Raw genomic sequence first — 13,125 nt, 5'->3', positions numbered from 1 at the left:
TTAATTGGTTGGTCGATAGGTTGGCTGGCAGGCTGTTTCTGGCTTGGTGGGTGAGCGGGTGGTAGGGTTTGGTTTGTTGGCTGCCTGGCAGGGTTGGTTGGCTGGCTGACTAGTTAGTAGGTTGGTTGGTTGGTTAATCGGTTGGTCGATAGGTTTGCTGGCTGTCTGCTTCTGGATTGGTGGGTGAGCGGGTGGTAGGGTTTGGTTTGTTGGCTGCCTGGCAGGGTTGGTTGGCCGGCTGTCTAGTTGGTTGGTTGGTTGGTTAATTGTTTGGTCGATAGGTTGGCTGGCTGGCTGTTTCTGGCTTGGTGGGCGAGCGGGTGGTAGGGTTTCGTTTGTTGGCTGCCTGGCAGGGTTAGTTGGCTGACTGTCTAGTTAGTTGGTTGGTTGGTTGGTTCGTTTATTGGTTGGTCGATAGGTTGGCTGGCTGGCTGTTTCTGGCTTGGTGGGTGAGCGGGTGGTAGGGTTTGGTTTGTTGGCTGCCTCTCAGGTTTGGTTGGCTGACTGTCTAGTTAGTTGGTTGGTTGGTTGGTTAATTGGTTGGTCGATAGGTTGGCTGGCTGGCTGTTTCTGGCTTGTCGGCCGAGCGGGTGGTAGGGTTTGGTTTGTTGGCTGACTGTCTAGTTAGTTGGTTGGTTGGTTGGTTGGTTGGTTGGTTAATTGGTTGTTCGATAGGTTGGCTGGCTGGCTGTTTCTGGCTTGTTGGGTGAGCGGGTGGTAGGGTTTGGTTTGTTGGCTGCCTGGCAGGGTTGGTTGGCTGACTGTCTAGTTAGTTGGTTGGTTGGTTGGTCGATAGGTTGGCTGGCTGGCTGTTTCTGGCTTGGTGGCCGAGCGGGTGGTAGGGTTTGGTTTGTTGGCTGCCTGGCAGGGTTGGTTGGCTGACTGTCTAGTTAGTTGGTTGGTTGGTTGGTAGGTTAATTGGTTGGTCGATAGGTAGGCTGGCTGGCTGTTTCTGGCTTGGTGGGTGAGCGGGCGGTAGGGTTTGGTTTGTTGGCTGCCTGGCAGGGTTGGTTGACTGGCTTTCTAGTTAGTTGGTTGGTTGGTTGGTTAATTGGTTGGTCGATAGGTTGGCTGGCTGGTTGATTCTGGCTTGGTGGGTGAGCGGGTGGAAGGGTTTGGTTTGTTGGCTGCCTGGCAGGTTTGGTTGGCTGGCTGTCTAGTTAGTAGGTTGGTTGGTTGGTTAATTGGTTGGTCGATAGGTTGGCTGGCTGGCTGTCTAGTTAGTTGGTTGGTTGGTTGGTTAATTGGTTGGTCGATAGGTTGGCTGGCTGGCTGTTTCTGGCTTGGTGGGTAAGCGGGTGGTAGGGTTTGGTTTGTTGGCTGCCTGGCAGGGTTGGTTGACTGGCTGTCTAGTTAGTTGGTTGGTTAATTAATTGGTTGGTCGATAGGTTGGCTGTTTCTGGCTTGGTGGGCGAGCGGGTGGTAGGGTTTAGTTTGTTTGCTGCCTGGCAGGGTTGGTTGACTGACTGTCTAGTTAGTTGGCTGGCTGGTTGGTTGGTTAATTGGTTGGTCGATAGGTTGGCTGGCTGGCTGTTTCTGGCTTGGTGGGTGAGCGGGTGGTAGGGTTTGGTTTGTTCGGTGCCTGGCAGGGTTGGTTAGCTGGCTGTCTAGTTAGTTGGTTGGTTGGTTGGTTAATTGATTTGTCGATAGGTTGGCTGGCTGGATGTTTCTGGCTTGGTGGGCGAGCGGGTGGTAGGGTTTGGTTTGTTGGCTGCCTGGCAGGGTTGGTTGGCTGGCTGTCTAGTTAGTTGGTTGGTTGGTTGGTTAATTGGTTGGTCGATAGGTTGGCTGGCTGGCTGTTTCTGGCTTGGTGTGCGAGCGGGTGGTAGGGTTTGGTTTGTTGGCTGCCTGGCAGGGTTGGTTGGCTGGCTGTCTAGTTAGTTGGTTGGTTAGTTGGTTAATTGGTTGGTCGATAGGTTGGCTGGCAGGCTGTTTCTGGCTTGGTGGGTGAGCGGGTGGTAGGGTTTGGTTTGTTGGCTGCCTGGCAGGGTTGGTTGGCTGGCTGTCTAGTTAGTAGGTTGGTTAGTTGGTTAATCGGTTGGTCGATATGTTGGCTGGCTGGCTGTTTCTGGATTGGTGGGTGAGCGGGTGGTAGGGTTTGGTTTGTTGGCTGCCTGGCAGGGTTGGTTGGCTGGCTGTCTAGTTAGTTGGTTGGTCGGTTAATTGGTTGGTCGATAGGTTGGCTGGCTGGCTGTTTCTGGCTTGGTGGGCGAGCGGGTGGTAGGGTTTGGTTTGTTCGCTGCCTGGCAGGGTTGGTTGGCTGGCTGTCTAGTTAGTTGGTTGGTTGGTTGGTCGATAGGTTGGCTGGCTGGCTGTTTCTGGCTTGGTGGCCGAGCGGGTGGTAGGGTTTGGTTTGTTGGCTGCCTGGCAGGGTTGGTTGGCTGACTGTCTAGTTAGTTGGTTGGTTGGTTTGTTGGTAGGTTGATTGGTTGGTCGATAGGTTGGCTGGCTGGCTGTTTCTGGCTTGGTGGGAGAGCGGGTGGTAGGGTTTGGTTTGTTGGCTGCCTGGCAGGGTTGGTTGGCTGACTGTCTAGTTAGTTGGTTGGTTGGTTGGTTAATTGGTTGGTCGATAGGTTGGCTGGCTGGCTGTTTCTGGCTTGGTGGCCGAGCGGGTGGTAGGGTTTGGTTTGTTGGCTGCCTGGCAGGGTTGGTTGGCTGGCTGTCTAGTTAGTTGGTTGGTTGGTTGGTAGGTTAATTGGTTGGTCGATAGGTTGGCTGGCTGGCTGTTTCTGGCTTGGTGGGTGAGCGGGTGGTAGGGTTTGGTTTGTTGGCTGCCTGGCAGGGTTGGTTGACTGGCTGTCTAGTTAGTTGGTTGGTTGGTTGGTTAATTGGTTGGTCGATAGGTTGGCTGGCTGGTTGATTCTGGCCTGGTGGGTGAGCGGGTGGAAGGGTTTGGTTTGTTGGCTGCCTGGCAGGTTTGGTTGGCTGGCTGTCTAGTTAGTAGGTTGGTTGGTTGGTTAATTGGTTGGTCGATAGGTTGGCTGGCTGGCTGTCTAGTTAGTTGGTTGGTTGGTTAATTGGTTGGTCGATAGGTTGGCTGGCTGGCTGTTTCTGGCTTGGTGGGTAAGCGGGTGGTAGGGTTTGGTTTGTTGGCTGCCTGGCAGGGTTGGTTGACTGGCTGTCTAGTTAGTTGGTTGGTTAATTAATTGGTTGGTCGATAGGTTGGCTGTTTCTGGCTTGGTGGGCGAGCGGGTGGTAGGGTTTAGTTTGTTTGCTGCCTGGCAGGGTTGTTTGACTGACTGTCTAGTTAGTTGGCTGGCTGGTTGGTTGGTTAATTGGTTGGTCGATAGGTTGGCTGGCTGGCTGTTTCTGGCTTGGTGGGTGAGCGTTCGGTAGGGTTTGGTTTGTTCGCTGCCTGGCAGGGTTGGTTAGCTGGCTGTCTAGTTAGTTGGTTGGTTGGTTGGTTAATTGATTTGTCGATAGGTTGGCTGGCTGGATGTTTCTGGCTTGGTGGGCGAGCGGGTGGTAGGGTTTGGTTTGTTGGCTGCCTGGCAGGGTTGGTTGGCTGGCTGTCTAGTTAGTTGGTTGGTTGGTTGGTTAATTGGTTGGTCGATAGGTTGGCTGGCTGGCTGTTTCTGGCTTGGTGTGCGAGCGGGTGGTAGGGTTTGGTTTGTTGGCTGCCTGGCAGGGTTGGTTGGCTGGCTGTCTAGTTAGTTGGTTGGTTAGTTGGTTAATTGGTTGGTCGATAGGTTGGCTGGCAGGCTGTTTCTGGCTTGGTGGGTGAGCGGGTGGTAGGGTTTGGTTTGTTGGCTGCCTGGCAGGGTTGGTTGGCTGGCTGTCTAGTTAGTAGGTTGGTTGGTTGGTTAATCGGTTGGTCGATATGTTGGCTGGCTGGCTGTTTCTGGATTGGTGGGTGAGCGGGTGGTAGGGTTTGGTTTGTTGGCTGCCTGCCAGGGTTGGTTGGCTGGCTGTCTAGTTAGTTGGTTGGTTGGTTACTTGGTTGGTCGATAGGTTGGCTGGCTGGCTGTTTCTGGCTTGGTGGGCGAGCGGGTGGTAGGGTTTGGTTTGTTGGCTGCCTGGCAGGGTTGGTTGGCCGGCTGTCTAGTTGGTTGGTTGGTTGGTTAATTGGTTGGTCGATAGGTTGGCTGGCTGGCTGTTTCTGGCTTGGTGGGCGAGCGGGTGGTAGGGTTTCGTTTGTTGGCTGCCTGGCAGGGTTAGTTGGCTGACTGTCTAAATAGTTGGTTGGTTGGTTGGTTGGTTAATTGGTTGGTCGATAGGTTGGCTGGCTGGCTGTTTCTGGCTTGGTGGCCGAGCGGGTGGTAGGGTTTGGTTTGTTGGCTGCCTGGCAGGGTTGGTTGGCTGTCTGTCTAGTTAGTTGGTTGGTTGGTTGGTTGGTTGGTTGGTTAATTGGTTGTTCGATAGGTTGGCTGGCTGGCTGTTTCTGGCTTGTTGGGTAAGCGGGTGGTAGGGTTTGGTTTGTTGGCTGCCTGGCAGGGTTGGTTGGCTGGCTGTCTAGTTAGTTGGTTGGTTGGTTGGTCGATAGGTTGGCTGGCTGGCTGTTTCTGGCTTGGTGGCCGAGCGGGTGGTAGGGTTTGGTTTGTTGGCTGCCTGGCAGGGTTGGTTGGCTGACTGTCTAGTTAGTTGGTTGGTTGGTTGGTAGGTTAATTGGTTGGTCGATAGGTTGGCTGGCTGGCTGTTTCTGGATTGGTGGGTGAGCGGGTGGTAGGGTTTGGTTTGTTGGCTGCCTGGCAGGGTTGGTTGGCTGGCTGTCTAGTTAGTTGGTTGGTTGGTTAATTGGTTGGTCGATAGGTTGGCTGGCTGGCTGTTTCTGGCTTGGTGGCCAAGCGGGTGGTAGGGTTTGGTTTGTTGGCTGCCTGGCAGGTTTGGTTGGCTGACTGTCTAGTTAGTTGGTTGGTTGGTTGGTTGGTTAATTGTTTGTTTGATAGGTTGGCTGGCTGGCTGTTTCTGGCTTGTTGGGTGAGCGGGTGGTAGGGTTTGGTTTGTTGGCTGCCTGGCAGGGTTGGTTGGCTGGCTGTCTAGTTAGTTGGTTGGTTGGTTGGTCGATAGGTTGGCTGGCTGGCTGTTTCTGGCTTGGTGGCCGAGCGGGTGGTAGGGTTTGGTTTGTTGGCTGCCTGGCAGGGTTGGTTGGCTTACTGTCTAGTTAGTTGGTTGGTTGGTTGGTAGGTTAATTGGTTGGTCCATAGGTTGGCTGGCTGGCTGTTTCTGGCTTGGTGGGTGAGCCGGTGGTAGGGTTTGGTTTGCTGGCTGCCTGGCAGGGTTGGTTGACTGGCTGTCTAGTTAGTTGGTTGTTTTGGTGGTTAATTGGTTGGTCGATAGGTTGGCTGGCTGGCTGATTCTGGCTTGGTGGGTGAGCGGGTGGAAGGGTTTGGTTTGTTGGCTGCCTGGCAGGGTTGGTTGGCTGGCTGTCTAGTTAGTAGGTTGGTTGGTTGGTTAATTGGTTGGTCGATAGGTTGGCTGGCTGCCTGTTTCTGGCTTGGTGGGCGAGCGGGTGGTAGGTTTTGGTTTGTTGGCTGCCTGGCAGGGTTGGTTGGCTGGCTGTCTAGTTAGTTGGTTGGTTGGTTGGTTAATTGGTTGGTCGATAGGTTGGCTGGCTGGCTGTTTCTGGCTTGGTGGGCGAGCGGGTGGTAGGTTTTGGTTTGTTGGCTGCCTCTCAGGGTTGATTGGCTGGCTGTCTAGTTAGTTGTTTGGTTGGTTGGTTAATTGGTTGGTCTATAGGTTGGCTGGCTGGCTGTTTCTGGCTTGGTGGGTGAGCGGGTGGTAGGGTTTGGTTTGTTGGTTGCCTGGTAGGGTGGGTTGGCTGGCTGTGTAGTTAGTTGGTTGGTTGGTTGGTTAGTTAGTTGGTTGGTTGGTTGGTTAATTGGTTGGTCGATAGGTTGGCTGGCTGTCTGTTTCTGGCTTGCTGGGTGAGCGGGTGGTAGGATTTGGTTTGTTGGCTTGGTCGATAACTTGGCTGTCTGGCTGTTTCTGGCTTGGTGGCTGAGCGAGTGGTAGGGTTTGGTTTGTTGGCTGCCTGGCAGGATCGGTTGGCTGGCTGTCTAGTTAGTTGGTTGGTTGGTTGGTTAATTGGTTGGTCGATAGGTTGGCTGGCTGTCTGTTTCTGGCTTGCTGGGTGAGCGGGTGGTAGGATTTGGTGTTGGCTGCCTGGCAGGGTTGGTTGGCTGGCTGTCTAGTTAGTTGGTTGGTTGGTTGGTTTATTGGTTTGTCGATAGGTTGGCTGGCTGGCTGTTTCTGGCTTGGTGGGCGAGCGGGTGGTAGGGTTTGGTTTGTTGGCTGCCTGGCAGGTTTGGTTGGCTGACTGTCTAGTTAGTTGGTTGGTTGGTTGGTTAATTGGTTGGTCGATAGGTTGGCTGGCTGGCTGTTTCTGGCTTGTTGGGTGAGCGGGTGGTAGGGTTTCGTTTGTAGGCTGCCTGGCAGGGTTGGTTGGCTGGCTGTCTAGTTAGGTGGTTGGTTGGTTGATTAATTGGTTGGTCGATAGGTTGGCTGGCTGGCTGTTTCTGAATTGTTGGGTGAGCGGGTGGTAGGGTTTGGTTTGTTGGCTGCCTGGCAGGGTTGTTTGGCTGGCTGTCTAGTTAGTTGGTTGGTTGGTTGGTTAATTGGTTGGTCGATAGGTTGGCTGGCTGGCTGTTTCTGGCTTGGTGGGTAAGCGGGTGGTAGGGTTTGGTTTGTTGGCTGCCTAGCAGGGTTGGTTGGCTGGCTGTCTAGTTAGTAGTTTGGTTGTTTTGTTAATTGGTTGGTCGATAGGTTGGCTGGCTGGCTGTTTCTGGCTTGGCGGGTGAGCGGATGGTAGGGTTTGGTTCGTTGGCTGCCTGGCAGGGTTGGTTGGCTGGCTGTCTAGTTAGTTGGTTGGTTGGTTGGTTAATTGGTTGGTCAATAGGTTTGCTGGCTGGCTGTTTCTGGCTTGGTGGGTGAGCGGGTGGTAGGGTTTGGTTTGTTGGCTGCCTGGCTGGGTTGGTTGGCTGGCTGTCTAGTTAGTAAGTTGGTTGGTTGGTTAATTGGTTGGTCGATAGGTTGGCTGGCTGGATGTTTCTGGCTTGGCGGGTGAGCTGGTGGTAGGGATTGGTTTGTTGGCTGCCTGGCAGGGTTGGTTGGCTGGCTGTCTAGTTAGTTGGTTGGTTCGTTGGTTAATTGTTTGGACAATAGGCTGGCTGGCTGGCTGTTTCTGGCTTGTTGGGTGAGCGGGTGGTAGGTTTTGGTTTGTTGGCTACCTGGCAGGGTTGATTGGCTGGCTGTCTAGTTAGTTGGTTGGTTGGTTGGTTAATTGGTTGGTCTATAGGTTGACTGGCTAGCTGCTTCTGGCTTGGTGGGAGAGCGGGTATTAGGGTTTGGTTTGTTGACTGCCTGGTAGGGTTGGTTGGCTGGCTGTGTAGTTAGTTGGTTGGTTGGTTGGTTAATTGGTTGGTCGATAAGTTGGCTGGCTGGCTGTTTCTGGCTTGGTGGGTGAGCGGGTGGTAGGGTTTGGTTTGTTGGCTGCCTGGCAGGGTCGGTTGGCTGGCTGTCTAGTTAGTTGTTTGGTTGGTTGGTTAATTGGTTGGTCGATAGGTTGGCTGGCTGGCTGTTTCTGGCTTGGTGGGTGAGCGGGTGGTAGGATTTGGTTTGTTGACTGCCTGGCAGGGTTGGTTGGCTGGCTGTCTAGTTAGTTGGTTGGTTGGTTGGTTAATTGGTTTGTCGATAGGTTAGCTGGCTGGCTGTTTCTGGCTTGGTGGGCGAGCTTGTGGTAGGGTATGGTTTGTTGGCTGCCTGGCAGGTTTGGTTGGCTGACTGTCTAGTTAGTTGGTTGATTGGTTGGTTAATTGGTTGGTCGATAGTTTGGCTGGCTGGCTGTTTCTGGCTTGTTGGGTGAGCGGGTGGTAGGGTTTCGTTTGTAGGCTGCCTGGCAGGGTTGGTTGGCTGGCTGTCTAGTTAGGTGGTTGGTTGGTTGATTAATTGGTTGGTCGATAGGTTGGCTGGCTGGCTGTTTCTGGCTTGGTGGGTAAGCGGGTGGTAGGGTTTGGTTTGTTGGCTGCCTGGCAGGGTTGGTTGACTGTCTGTCTAGTTAGTTGGTTGGTTGGTTAATTGGTTGGTCGATAGGTTGGCTGTTTCTGGCTTGGTGGGCGAGCGGGTGGTAGGGTTTAGTTTGTTTGCTGCCTGGCAGGGTTGGTTGGCTGACTGCCTAGTTAGTTGGCTGGTTGGTTGGTTGGTTAATTGGTTGGTCGATAGGTTGGCTGGCTGGCTGTTTCTGGCTTGGTGGGTGAGCGGGTGGTAGGGTTTGGTTTGTTCGCTGCCTGGCAGGGTTGGTTAGCTGGCTGTCTAGTTAGTTGGTTGGTTGGTTGGTTAATTGATTTGTCGATAGGTTGACTGTTTGGATGTTTCTGGCTTGGTGGGCGAGCGGGTGGTAGGGTTTGGTTTGTTGGCTGCCTGGCAGGGTTGGTTGGCTGGCTGTCTATTTAGTTGGTTGATTAGTTGGTTAAATGGTTGGTCGATAGGTTGGCTGGCAGGCTGTTTCTGGCTTGGTGGGTGAGCGGGTGGTAGGGTTTGGTTTGTTGGCTGCCTGGCAGGGTTGGTTGGCTGGCTGACTAGTTAGTAGGTTGGTTGGTTGGTTAATCGGTTGGTCGATAGGTTGGCTGGCTGGCTGTTTCTGGCTTGGTGGGCGAGCGGGTGGTAGGGTTTGGTTTGTTGGCTGCCTGGCAGGGTTGGTTGGCTGGCTGTCTAGTTAGTTGGTTGGTTGGTTAATTGGTTGGTCGATAGGTTGGCTGGCTGGCTGTTTCTGGCTTGGTGGCCAAGCGGGTGGTAGGGTTTGGTTTGTTGGCTGCCTGGCAGGTTTGGTTGGCTGACTGTCTAGTTAGTTGGTTGGTTGGTTGGTTGGTTAATTGTTTGTTTGATAGGTTGGCTGGCTGGCTGTTTCTGGCTTGTTGGGTGAGCGGGTGGTAGGGTTTGGTTTGTTGGCTGCCTGGCAGGGTTGGTTGGCTGGCTGTCTAGTTAGTTGGTTGGTTGGTTGGTCGATAGGTTGGCTGGCTGGCTGTTTCTGGCTTGGTGGCCGAGCGGGTGGTAGGGTTTGGTTTGTTGGCTGCCTGGCAGGGTTGGTTGGCTTACTGTCTAGTTAGTTGGTTGGTTGGTTGGTAGGTTAATTGGTTGGTCCATAGGTTGGCTGGCTGGCTGTTTCTGGCTTGGTGGGTGAGCCGGTGGTAGGGTTTGGTTTGCTGGCTGCCTGGCAGGGTTGGTTGACTGGCTGTCTAGTTAGTTGGTTGTTTTGGTGGTTAATTGGTTGGTCGATAGGTTGGCTGGCTGGCTGATTCTGGCTTGGTGGGTGAGCGGGTGGAAGGGTTTGGTTTGTTGGCTGCCTGGCAGGGTTGGTTGGCTGGCTGTCTAGTTAGTAGGTTGGTTGGTTGGTTAATTGGTTGGTCGATAGGTTGGCTGGCTGCCTGTTTCTGGCTTGGTGGGCGAGCGGGTGGTAGGTTTTGGTTTGTTGGCTGCCTGGCAGGGTTGGTTGGCTGGCTGTCTAGTTAGTTGGTTGGTTGGTTGGTTAATTGGTTGGTCGATAGGTTGGCTGGCTGGCTGTTTCTGGCTTGGTGGGCGAGCGGGTGGTAGGTTTTGGTTTGTTGGCTGCCTCTCAGGGTTGATTGGCTGGCTGTCTAGTTAGTTGTTTGGTTGGTTGGTTAATTGGTTGGTCTATAGGTTGGCTGGCTGGCTGTTTCTGGCTTGGTGGGTGAGCGGGTGGTAGGGTTTGGTTTGTTGGTTGCCTGGTAGGGTGGGTTGGCTGGCTGTGTAGTTAGTTGGTTGGTTGGTTGGTTAATTGGTTGGTCGATAACTTGGCTGTCTGGCTGTTTCTGGCTTGGTGGCTGAGCGAGTGGTAGGGTTTGGTTTGTTGGCTGCCTGGCAGGATCGGTTGGCTGGCTGTCTAGTTAGTTGGTTGGTTGGTTGGTTAATTGGTTGGTCGATAGGTTGGCTGGCTGTCTGTTTCTGGCTTGCTGGGTGAGCGGGTGGTAGGATTTGGTTTGTTGGCTGCCTGGCAGGGTTGGTTGGCTGGCTGTCTAGTTAGTTGGTTGGTTGGTTGGTTTATTGGTTTGTCGATAGGTTGGCTGGCTGGCTGTTTCTGGCTTGGTGGGCGAGCGGGTGGTAGGGTTTGGTTTGTTGGCTGCCTGGCAGGTTTGGTTGGCTGACTGTCTAGTTAGTTGGTTGGTTGGTTGGTTAATTGGTTGGTCGATAGGTTGGCTGGCTGGCTGTTTCTGGCTTGTTGGGTGAGCGGGTGGTAGGGTTTCGTTTGTAGGCTGCCTGGCAGGGTTGGTTGGCTGGCTGTCTAGTTAGGTGGTTGGTTGGTTGATTAATTGGTTGGTCGATAGGTTGGCTGGCTGGCTGTTTCTGAATTGTTGGGTGAGCGGGTGGTAGGGTTTGGTTTGTTGGCTGCCTGGCAGGGTTGTTTGGCTGGCTGTCTAGTTAGTTGGTTGGTTGGTTGGTTAATTGGTTGGTCGATAGGTTGGCTGGCTGGCTGTTTCTGGCTTGGTGGGTAAGCGGGTGGTAGGGTTTGGTTTGTTGGCTGCCTAGCAGGGTTGGTTGGCTGGCTGTCTAGTTAGTAGTTTGGTTGTTTTGTTAATTGGTTGGTCGATAGGTTGGCTGGCTGGCTGTTTCTGGCTTGGCGGGTGAGCGGATGGTAGGGTTTGGTTCGTTGGCTGCCTGGCAGGGTTGGTTGGCTGGCTGTCTAGTTAGTTGGTTGGTTGGTTGGTTAATTGGTTGGTCAATAGGTTTGCTGGCTGGCTGTTTCTGGCTTGGTGGGTGAGCGGGTGGTAGGGTTTGGTTTGTTGGCTGCCTGGCTGGGTTGGTTGGCTGGCTGTCTAGTTAGTAAGTTGGTTGGTTGGTTAATTGGTTGGTCGATAGGTTGGCTGGCTGGATGTTTCTGGCTTGGCGGGTGAGCTGGTGGTAGGGATTGGTTTGTTGGCTGCCTGGCAGGGTTGGTTGGCTGGCTGTCTAGTTAGTTGGTTGGTTCGTTGGTTAATTGTTTGGACAATAGGCTGGCTGGCTGGCTGTTTCTGGCTTGTTGGGTGAGCGGGTGGTAGGTTTTGGTTTGTTGGCTACCTGGCAGGGTTGATTGGCTGGCTGTCTAGTTAGTTGGTTGGTTGGTTGGTTAATTGGTTGGTCTATAGGTTGACTGGCTAGCTGCTTCTGGCTTGGTGGGAGAGCGGGTATTAGGGTTTGGTTTGTTGACTGCCTGGTAGGGTTGGTTGGCTGGCTGTGTAGTTAGTTGGTTGGTTGGTTGGTTAATTGGTTGGTCGATAAGTTGGCTGGCTGGCTGTTTCTGGCTTGGTGGGTGAGCGGGTGGTAGGGTTTGGTTTGTTGGCTGCCTGGCAGGGTCGGTTGGCTGGCTGTCTAGTTAGTTGTTTGGTTGGTTGGTTAATTGGTTGGTCGATAGGTTGGCTGGCTGGCTGTTTCTGGCTTGGTGGGTGAGCGGGTGGTAGGATTTGGTTTGTTGACTGCCTGGCAGGGTTGGTTGGCTGGCTGTCTAGTTAGTTGGTTGGTTGGTTGGTTAATTGGTTTGTCGATAGGTTAGCTGGCTGGCTGTTTCTGGCTTGGTGGGCGAGCTTGTGGTAGGGTATGGTTTGTTGGCTGCCTGGCAGGTTTGGTTGGCTGACTGTCTAGTTAGTTGGTTGATTGGTTGGTTAATTGGTTGGTCGATAGTTTGGCTGGCTGGCTGTTTCTGGCTTGTTGGGTGAGCGGGTGGTAGGGTTTCGTTTGTAGGCTGCCTGGCAGGGTTGGTTGGCTGGCTGTCTAGTTAGGTGGTTGGTTGGTTGATTAATTGGTTGGTCGATAGGTTGGCTGGCTGGCTGTTTCTGGCTTGGTGGGTAAGCGGGTGGTAGGGTTTGGTTTGTTGGCTGCCTGGCAGGGTTGGTTGACTGTCTGTCTAGTTAGTTGGTTGGTTGGTTAATTGGTTGGTCGATAGGTTGGCTGTTTCTGGCTTGGTGGGCGAGCGGGTGGTAGGGTTTAGTTTGTTTGCTGCCTGGCAGGGTTGGTTGGCTGACTGCCTAGTTAGTTGGCTGGTTGGTTGGTTGGTTAATTGGTTGGTCGATAGGTTGGCTGGCTGGCTGTTTCTGGCTTGGTGGGTGAGCGGGTGGTAGGGTTTGGTTTGTTCGCTGCCTGGCAGGGTTGGTTAGCTGGCTGTCTAGTTAGTTGGTTGGTTGGTTGGTTAATTGATTTGTCGATAGGTTGACTGTTTGGATGTTTCTGGCTTGGTGGGCGAGCGGGTGGTAGGGTTTGGTTTGTTGGCTGCCTGGCAGGGTTGGTTGGCTGGCTGTCTATTTAGTTGGTTGATTAGTTGGTTAAATGGTTGGTCGATAGGTTGGCTGGCAGGCTGTTTCTGGCTTGGTGGGTGAGCGGGTGGTAGGGTTTGGTTTGTTGGCTGCCTGGCAGGGTTGGTTGGCTGGCTGACTAGTTAGTAGGTTGGTTGGTTGGTTAATCGGTTGGTCGATAGGTTGGCTGGCTGGCTGTTTCTGGCTTGGTGGGCGAGCGGGTGGTAGGGTTTGGTTTGTTGGCTGCCTGGCAGAGTTGGTTGGCCGGCTGTCCAGTTGGTTGGTTGGTTGGTTAATTGGTTGGTCGATAGGTTGGCTGGCTGGCTGTTTCTGGCTTGGTGGGCGAGCGGGTGGTAGGGTTTCGTTTGTTGGCTGCCTGGCAGGGTTAGTTGGCTGACTGTCTAGTTAGTTGGTTGGTTGGTTGGTTCGTTTATTGGTTGGTCGATAGGTTGGCTGGCTGGCTGTTTCTGGCTTGGTGGGTGAGCGGGTGGTAGGGTTTGGTTTGTTGGCTGCCTCTCAGGTTTGGTTGGCTGACTGTCTAGTTAGTTGGTTGGTTGGTTGGTTAATTGGTTGGTCGACAGGTTGGCTGGCTGGCTGTTTCTGGCTTGTCGGCCGAGCGGGTGGTAGGGTTTGGTTAGTTGGCTGACTGTCTAGTTAGTTGGTTGGTTGGTTGGTTGGTTAATTGGTTGTTCGATAGGTTGGCTGGCTGGATGTTTCTGGCTTGTTGGGTGAGCGGGTGGTAGGGTTTGGTTTGTTGGCTGCCTGGCAGGGTTGGTTGGCTGGCTGTCTAGTTAGTTGGTTGGTTGGTTGGTCGATAGGTTGGCTGGCTGGCTGTTTCTGGCTTGGTGGCCGAGCAGGTGGTAGGGTTTGGTTTGTTGGCTGCCTGGCAGGGTTGGTTGGCTGACTCTCT

Source organism: Uloborus diversus, unplaced genomic scaffold (assembly GCF_026930045.1).
Source record: "Uloborus diversus isolate 005 unplaced genomic scaffold, Udiv.v.3.1 scaffold_886, whole genome shotgun sequence".
Taxonomy (NCBI): domain Eukaryota; kingdom Metazoa; phylum Arthropoda; class Arachnida; order Araneae; family Uloboridae; genus Uloborus; species Uloborus diversus.
This window is presented reverse-complemented; position numbering follows the sequence as displayed.